Below are 8903 nucleotides of genomic sequence, written 5' to 3'. Positions count from 1 at the left end.
AGTTAACTATAGTATAAATACTGTAGTAAAAAAAGAGTACTATATACTACAGTAATTACTGTAGTGTTTTTGCAGACTGTAGTACGGTATACTGTAGTTTTTACTGTAGGGTTTTTGCAGACTCTAGTATACTGTAGAATTTACTGTGGTGTTTTGGGGGGCATTACTGTAGTATTTACTAAACTGTTTTTGTTTTATTATCTTTGACATAGAAGTGGGGGGCTTTCTCCTTGAGGAAACCTACTGGAGAAATACTAAATGAGCTCATTTTCCATAACCTGTAGGTAGGTAGGTAGGACTGGGGTCTGAACGGAGAGTTCAGAGCTTCTGCTCTTTTCTTCTAACCTGTAGGAAACAAAATATATAGTCTGTACTTGGCATGTAGTTTTCTCACTTATGGGTGGCGCAAATTGGGATATAGTGGAGGGGAATGGGCAGGGTATATGCAAATTAAATACTGTAGTATTTACTATAGTTTAAAAAAAAATTGAGGACTGTATTGTTTTTGTGGACATTTCTGTATTATTTACTACAGTGTTTTTTGTGGATAATAATGTTGTATTTACTATAGTATTCTACAGTATACTACAAAATTCTTTACAAAGTACTACACACTATCAAGGGATACTACAGTGTGTAGCATAGTACAGTATACAACAGTTTATTCCAGAATTATATAGTAAGTACTGGAATATTTTATAGTAAACTGGAGTATTTTTTATATGTGGATAACTACTTTCCCAGGCAATGCAGACTTGGGCTGAATCCATCTGGGTTTCTCTGGTTTCCTGGAATGTGATAGGTTCACTGTTCACAGCAGATTGGTTCACCTTTGTGGTGGACTTTATGAAGTCAATGTCATTAGGGAACAGAAAAGCACCTCCCTAGCCTAGATTAGTGATGCAGAACAGTACAATTGATCTCTGAGAGTTGCCAATGGCTGCCCACCACTACTGGACCCCAAATAATGGTTTGACCTAGAAAAAGGCAAGCCCTAGAAATAGGCAATGCTGCCATTTACACATGCTTTTATCACATGTTGGAGCAGCTGAGCCGTTTATCAGATCAGTTGCTGCAGTAAGGGTATTCAGACATTCTTGACAAAGCAATGAAACATTGAGCTGATTTTGCCAGACAGAATTGCTATTAGCCTATCTTTCGCTATTATGGCCTTGAGGGAGACAACACTGCTCACTGTGCAGGTGGCTGTGATGTTCTGGGTGGTCTGTTCGTTTCTAAGCATTGGCTCTGGCTATGAGCTCCAGGATACCATCCATGCTCTGAAAGAGGAGAATGTCCACCTTCACCACCGTCTGGAGAATCTCACCCGCGCTCTCCGCGAACTGAAGCATCTGCTCTTGGATCACTCAAGAGGTGAGCACTTTAACTTAACAAACTACATGATTGTACAGTAGGTGTGTTGTTCCCACATTTAATATTAAGTTCCAATTCAATTCCATTCCACACAGACACTGGAGGACAGCATAAAAGTGACTCACTGCATACCTGGAATGAATGGACACAACATGGTAAGATCATATTTACAGGATACAAAAAGTATTCTATGTATTCACTACTACATCTGTACCAATCTCCTCAAACCTCCTGGTTTTCCAGGTATCAGTCCTGAGACACGTCACACGTTGGAGCAGGCTTTCTGCTGGCCTGATCTCCACGGAGCTGCCAGTCCTGTCTTCAAAGTACCTGCCCTCTTCCTTTTTACTCCAATCATTGTCTGGCTGAGCCCTCTGCTTTCTGACTTCTGAACTCGAGAAGACAGAAATCACTATTGTTTTAGCCTGGTCCCAGATCTGTTTGTGCTGTTTGTGTTGTCTCACCAACTCCGCCAACTCCTATGGTCCTTTTCACACGCATGACAATGACCAAAGGAGTATGCAAGACAGCACAAACAGATCTGGGACCAGGCTAACATTGTGTCTTCTAAAATGATTGCTAGGCATAATAGCACGTCCTGTGCATCACAATTCTTGCACCTGACCTGTAGCCTGTTTCTTTTGAATGTCATGCTTTTAACAAGGATCTGTTCCATATTACAGTTTATTGGGATTTTCAGTACAAACACTGAATTTAACTGGCTGTAAGACTTACTATTACAATAATAATAGCAACAACTGAAGACCTTCATCCCTTGGTACTCAAATAAACCATTAAAAACCTTTCAAATCAAAACATCTAGCTAGTTTGCAATTCTGGCCCTGAGAAACACGGCTGTGAATAGGTATACTTGGAATTAATTTATTGTTAGACATATTTGAATAAAAAGTCATTTAAAGCTGATGGTTTGTGTACCAATCAATATATTTATGTAGTAATAGTACTGCACGTTTTGCAGGGTAAGCTGAGTTATTGCTCAGTAGTGTCTGCCTGCTGGTCCTGTCATGTTTTGTCTTTTGATTATCATGTCTTGTCCCTGTGCTTCCCTTCCATTTGTCTCCCTCTGCTGGTCTTAGTAGGTTCTTTCCCTCTCTCTTCCCCTCCCTCTCTTCCTCTCTCGCTCTCTCTCTATCGTTCCGTTCCTGCTCCCAGCTGTTCCTCATTCTCCTAACTACCTCATTTAATCTTTCACACCTGTCCCCTATTTTGCCCTCTGATTAGAGTTCCTATTTCTCCCTCTGTTTTCCGCTTCTGTCCTTGTCGGATCTTTGTTTGATGTTTGCTGTTCCGTGTCCTGGTTCCGCCCTGTCGTGTTTTTGCCTTCATCAGATGCTGCGTGTGAGCAGGCGTCCTGGTTCCGCCCTGTCGTGTTTTTGCCTTCATCAGATGCTGCGTGTGAGCAGGTGTCATCTAAGATATATCCAGGAGTACCGTTTTGTTTAAGTTTGGAATAAAGACTCTGTTTTTGTTAAGTCGCTTTTGGGTCCTCATTCATCTGCATAACAGAAAGATCCGACCAGTATGGACCCAGCGACTACGGATTCTCGCAACACTGCCATCGAGATCCAGGGAGCAATGCTCGGCAGACACGAGCAGGAATTGTCTGCTGCTCGTCATGCCGTTGAGACCCTGGCCGCTCAGGTTTCCAACCTCTCAGGACAGTTTCAGAGTCTTCGTCTCGTGCCACCTGTTACTTCCTGGTCTTCCGAGTCTTCGGAACCTAGGGTTAATAACCCACCATGTTACTCTGGGCAACCCACTGAGTGCCGCTCCTTTCTGACCCAGTGTGATATTGTGTTTTCTCTCCAGCCCAACACATACTCACGAGAGAGAGCTCGGATCGCCTACGTCATATCACTCCTTACTGGTCGGGCTCGGGAGTGGGGCACAGCTATCTGGGAGGCAAGGGCTGAGTGTACTAACGATTATCAGAGCTTTAAAGAGGAGATGATACGGGTTTTTGATCGTTCAGTTTTTGGGAAGGAGGCTTCCAGGGTCCTGGCTTCCCTATGTCAAGGTGATCGATCCATAACGGATTACTCTATAGAGTTTCGCACTCTTGCTGCATCCAGTGACTGGAACGAGCCGGCGTTGCTCGCTCGTTTTCTGGAGGGACTTCACGCTGAGGTTAAGGATGAGATTCTCTCCCGGGAGGTTCCTTCCAGCGTGGACTCTTTGATTGCACTCGCCATCCGCATAGAACGACGGGTAGATCTTCGTCACCGAGCTCGTGGAAGAGAGCTCGCGTTAACGGTGTTTCCCCTCTCCGCATCTCAACCATCTTCTCCCATCAGCTCAGAGACTGAGCCCATGCAGCTGGGAGGTATTCGCATCTCGACTAAGGAGAGGGAACGGAGAATCACCAACCGCCTTTGTCTCTATTGCGGTTCTGCTGGACATTTTGTCATGTCATGTCCAGTAAAAGGCCAGAGCTCATCAGTAAGCGGAGGGCTACTGGTGAGCGCTACTACTCAGGTCTCTCCATCAAGATCCTGTACTACCTTGTCGGTCCATCTACGCTGGACCGGTTCGGCTGCTTCCTGCAGTGCCTTGATAGACTCTGGGGCTGAGGGTTGTTTTATGGACGAAGCATGGGCTCGGAAACATGACATTCCTCTCAGACAGTTAGGGAAGCCCACGCCCATGTTCGCCTTAGATGGTAGTCTTCTCCCCAGTATCAGATGTGAGACACTACCTTTAACCCTCACAGTATCTGGTAACCACAGTGAGACCATTTCCTTTTTGATTTTTCGTTCACCTTTTACACCTGTTGTTTTGGGTCATCCCTGGCTAGTATGTCATAATCCTTCTATTAATTGGTCTAGTAATTCTATCCTATCCTGGAACGTTTCTTGTCATGTGAAGTGTTTAATGTCTGCTATCCCTCCTGTGTCTTCTGTCCCCTCTACTCAGGAGGAACCTGGTGACTTGACAGGAGTGCCGGAGGAATATCATGATCTGCGCACGGTCTTCAGTCGGTCCAGAGCCAGCTCCCTTCCTCCTCACCGGTCGTATGATTGTTGTATTGATCTCCTTCCGGGGACCACTCCCCCTCGGGGTAGACTTTACTCTCTGTCGGCTCCCGAACGTAAGGCTCTCGAGGATTATCTGTCTGTTTCTCTCAACGCCGGTACCGTGGTGCCTTCTTCCTCTCCCGCCGGAGCGGGGTTTTTCTTTGTTAAGAAGAAGGACGGTACTCTGCGCCCCTGTGTGGATTATCGAGGGCTGAATGACATAACGGTTAAGAATCGTTATCCGCTTCCCCTTATGTCGTCAGCCTTCGAGATGCTGCAGGGAGCCAGGTTCTTTACTAAGTTGGACCTTCGTAACGCTTACCATCTCGTACGCATCAGAGAGGGGGACGAGTGGAAAACGGCGTTTAACACTCCGTTAGGGCATTTTGAATACCGGGTTCTGCCGTTCGGTCTCTCTAATGCTCCAGCGGTCTTTCAGGCATTAGTCAATGATGTACTGAGAGACATGCTGAACATCTTTGTTTTCGTTTACCTTGACGATATCCTGATTTTTTTCACCGTCACTCGAGATTCATGTTCAGCACGTTCGACGTGTACTCCAGCGCCTTTTAGAGAATTGTCTCTACGTGAAGGCTGAGAAGTGCGCCTTTCATGTCTCCTCTGTCACTTTTCTTGGTTCTGTTATTTCCGCTGAAGGCATTCAGATGGATCCCGCTAAGGTCCAGGCTGTCAGCGATTGGCCCGTCCCTAAGTCACGTGTCGAGTTGCAGCGCTTTCTCGGTTTCGCTAATTTCTATCGGCGTTTCATTCGTAATTTCGGTCAAGTGGCTGCCCCTCTCACAGCTCTGACTTCTGTCAAGACTTGCTTTAAGTGGTCCGGTTCCGCCCAGGGAGCTTTTGATCTCCTCAAGAAGCGTTTTACATCCGCTCCTATCCTTGTTACTCCTGACGTCACTAAACAATTTATTGTCGAGGTTGACGCTTCAGAGGTGGGCGTGGGAGCCATTCTGTCCCAGCGCTTCCAGTCTGACGATAAGGTTCATCCTTGCGCTTACTTTTCTCATCGCCTGTCGCCATCGGAACGCAACTATGATGTGGGTAACCGCGAACTGCTCGCTATCCGCTTAGCCATAGGCGAATGGCGACAGTGGTTGGAGGGGGCGACCGTTCCTTTTGTCGTTTGGACTGACCATAAGAACCTTGAGTACATCCGTTCTGCCAAACGACTTAATGCACGTCAAGCTCGTTGGGCGTTGTTTTTCGCTCGTTTCGAGTTCGTGATTTCCTATCGCCCGGGGAATAAGAACACCAAGCCTGATGCCTTATCCCGTCTCTTTAGTTCTTCTGTGGTTTCTACCGACCCCGAGGGGATTCTCCCTGAAGGGCGTGTTGTCGGGTTGACTGTCTGGGGAATTGAGAGACAGGTAAAGCAAGCGCTCACTCACACTGCGTCGCCGCGCGCTTGTCCTAGTAACCTTCTGTTTGTTCCTGTCCCTACTCGTCTGGCTGTTCTTCAGTGGGCTCATTCTGCCAAGTTAGCTGGCCACCCCGGTGTTCGGGGTACGCTTGCTTCTATTCGCCAGCGGTTTTGGTGGCCTACTCAGGAGCGGGACACGCGCCGTTTCGTGGCTGCTTGTTCGGACTGCGCGCAGACTAAGTCAGGTAACTCTCCTCCTGCCGGTCGTCTCAGACCGCTTCCCATTCCTTCTCGACCATGGTCTCACATCGCCTTAGACTTTATTACCGGTCTGCCTTCGTCTGCGGGGAAGACTGTGATTCTTACGGTTATCGATAGGTTCTCTAAGGCGGCACATTTCATTCCCCTCGCTAAGCTTCCTTCCGCTAAGGAGACGGCACAAATCATCATTGAGAATGTGTTCAGAATTCATGGCCTCCCGTTAGACGCCGTTTCAGACAGAGGTCCGCAATTCACGTCACAGTTTTGGAGGGAGTTCTGTCGTTTGATCGGTGCTTCCGTCAGTCTCTCTTCCGGGTTTCATCCCCAGTCTAACGGTCAAGCAGAAAGGGCCAATCAGTCGATTGGTCGCATTTTACGCAGCCTTTCGTTTCGAAACCCTGCGTCTTGGGCAGAACAGCTCCCCTGGGCTGAGTACGCTCACAACTCGCTTCCTTCGTCTGCTACAGGGCTATCTCCGTTTCAGAGTAGTCTTGGTTACCAGCCTCCTCTGTTCTCGTCCCAGCTCGCCGAGTCCAGCGTTCCCTCCGCTCAGGCTTTTGTCCAACGTTGTGAGCGCACTTGGAGGAGGGTCAGGTCTGCACTTTGCCGTTACAGGGCGCAGACTGTGAGAGCCGCCAATAAACGTAGGATTAAGAGTCCTAGGTATTGTCGCGGTCAGAGAGTGTGGCTTTCCACTCGTAACCTTCCCCTTACGACAGCTTCTCGCAAGTTGACTCCGCGGTTCATTGGTCCGTTCCGTGTCTCTCAGGTCGTCAATCCTGTCGCTGTGCGACTGCTTCTTCCGCGACATCTTCGTCGCGTCCACCCTGTCTTCCATGTCTCTTGTGTCAAGCCTTTTCTTCGCGCTCCCGTTCGTCTTCCCTCCCCCCCTCCCGTCCTTGTCGAGGGCGCACCTATTTACAAGGTACGGAAGATCATGGACATGCGTTCTCGGGGACGTGGTCACCAGTACTTAGTGGATTGGGAGGGTTACGGTCCTGAGGAGAGGAGTTGGGTTCCATCTCGGGACGTGCTGGACCGTTCGTTGATTAATGATTTCCTCCGTTGCCGCCAGGGTTCCTCCTCGAGTGCGCCAGGAGGCGCTCGGTGAGTGGGGGGGTACTGTCATGTTTTGTCTTTTGATTATCATGTCTTGTCCCTGTGCTTCCCTTCCATTTGTCTCCCTCTGCTGGTCTTAGTAGGTTCTTTCCCTCTCTCTTCCCCTCCCTCTCTTCCTCTCTCGCTCTCTCTCTATCGTTCCGTTCCTGCTCCCAGCTGTTCCTCATTCTCCTAACTACCTCATTTAATCTTTCACACCTGTCCCCTATTTTGCCCTCTGATTAGAGTTCCTATTTCTCCCTCTGTTTTCCGCTTCTGTCCTTGTCGGATCTTTGTTTGATGTTTGCTGTTCCGTGTCCTGGTTCCGCCCTGTCGTGTTTTTGCCTTCATCAGATGCTGCGTGTGAGCAGGCGTCCTGGTTCCGCCCTGTCGTGTTTTTGCCTTCATCAGATGCTGCGTGTGAGCAGGTGTCATCTAAGATATATCCAGGAGTACCGTTTTGTTTAAGTTTGGAATAAAGACTCTGTTTTTGTTAAGTCGCTTTTGGGTCCTCATTCATCTGCATAACAGGTCCACATGGCTTGATTAGAGAGCCGAGAGCTGAGGGTTTGAATGACACCACTCTACACACCCACACCCTGTCAATGTTGAGGAAAGTCCCTTCATCTGTCACATTATCATTATCTCACAACAAGCCCTCTCACTGGGAAGGTACATCAATGCATAAAAAAACAAGACAAACACATTTCTTATAATATTTGTTTTACTATGGTTGTTGGTAAATGCATTTACATTACCGTGCAAGAGCTGCAGAAGTTGATTCACAGAATACATATTCCTAGCTCTGGAGACAATTTGGCCTCAATAAATCAATGACTCATCTTAGTACATTGCATGTCAATTACATTATTATTGAATTATTGAGGCTTCTGAGTAGAGTTATATTCATAACTAACCAATGACCACATTTCCCCCCCAGGATTTACATTTTATATAGTACTTTTTTTCAACTTTATCACATCAGCAACAAATGTAAATGCTTAGCGTCTAGGCAGGTATCGAGTTGCACACCTCCTTTGGTGAATTTGTGTGTTTGATGTCCAGAACAGACAATATCACGTGCCAACTAAATTAGTCTTTGTCCGGTTAATTAAAATCACCCTCCTTGCATAGATTATAAATCGGGCCTATTTGTACATGAATTTCCATTTTATTGCGCTGAATTGATTGGGAAAAATAAGTCAATTTACATTTGCAAAGACTTACTACAGGTCGACTGAGGTGAGGCTATGTGTGGATAATAGCCATGCCTTTGGATGTGCTAAACAGTGCTACTATAGCCTCAATTCCATGGAGATGAGACCATAGTGTTTAGCCTATCTGCTTTTCTCCCTAACATGGGAAGAAGAAACTTGCTTATCCGTTTATGCTTACATTGATGTGTCCTCAGCCTTAATTGACAGCCTTGTCTATAGACAATACTTAATGAGTTCAGTCAAGGCAATCACAAGCCCCTTATTTTCTATGAACATAGGATATGTGTCTCATCAACATCTTACACGACACAATGGTGTTGTTATCAATTGTTTGATAAAGTGTTCATTTCTGTTTTTCCTTATCTACGACAGCACATTATTTCCAATGACAAAAACGGGTACAATATTGGTTTAGTGTTGCCTTGCAGTCATTCTCATTAGCCTCATTTAAGGCAGAAAAAGTCCAGACAGCACTTTCCATGATGCACAGTCCATTAACAGATCCACTTCTATGGATTGAAAGCTATCATAGAACTGCTG

The 8903-nt window shown here is 46.6% G+C and overlaps 1 non-coding gene across 1 annotated transcript; it reads right to left on the bottom strand.

Moving 5' to 3' along the window:
- Positions 1-217: 217 nt before the first annotated feature.
- Positions 218-270, bottom strand: LOC120063599. Its single transcript, XR_005478532.1, has one exon. It is a non-coding gene; the product is annotated as a U7 small nuclear RNA (small nuclear RNA).
- Between the last annotated feature and the right edge of the window lie 8633 nt (positions 271-8903).

Source organism: Salvelinus namaycush, chromosome 18 (genome assembly GCF_016432855.1).
Source record: "Salvelinus namaycush isolate Seneca chromosome 18, SaNama_1.0, whole genome shotgun sequence".
In the NCBI taxonomy this organism is placed as follows: domain Eukaryota; kingdom Metazoa; phylum Chordata; class Actinopteri; order Salmoniformes; family Salmonidae; genus Salvelinus; species Salvelinus namaycush.
Note: the sequence above shows the minus strand (reverse complement) of the source record. Positions and strands in the feature narration are given on the sequence as shown.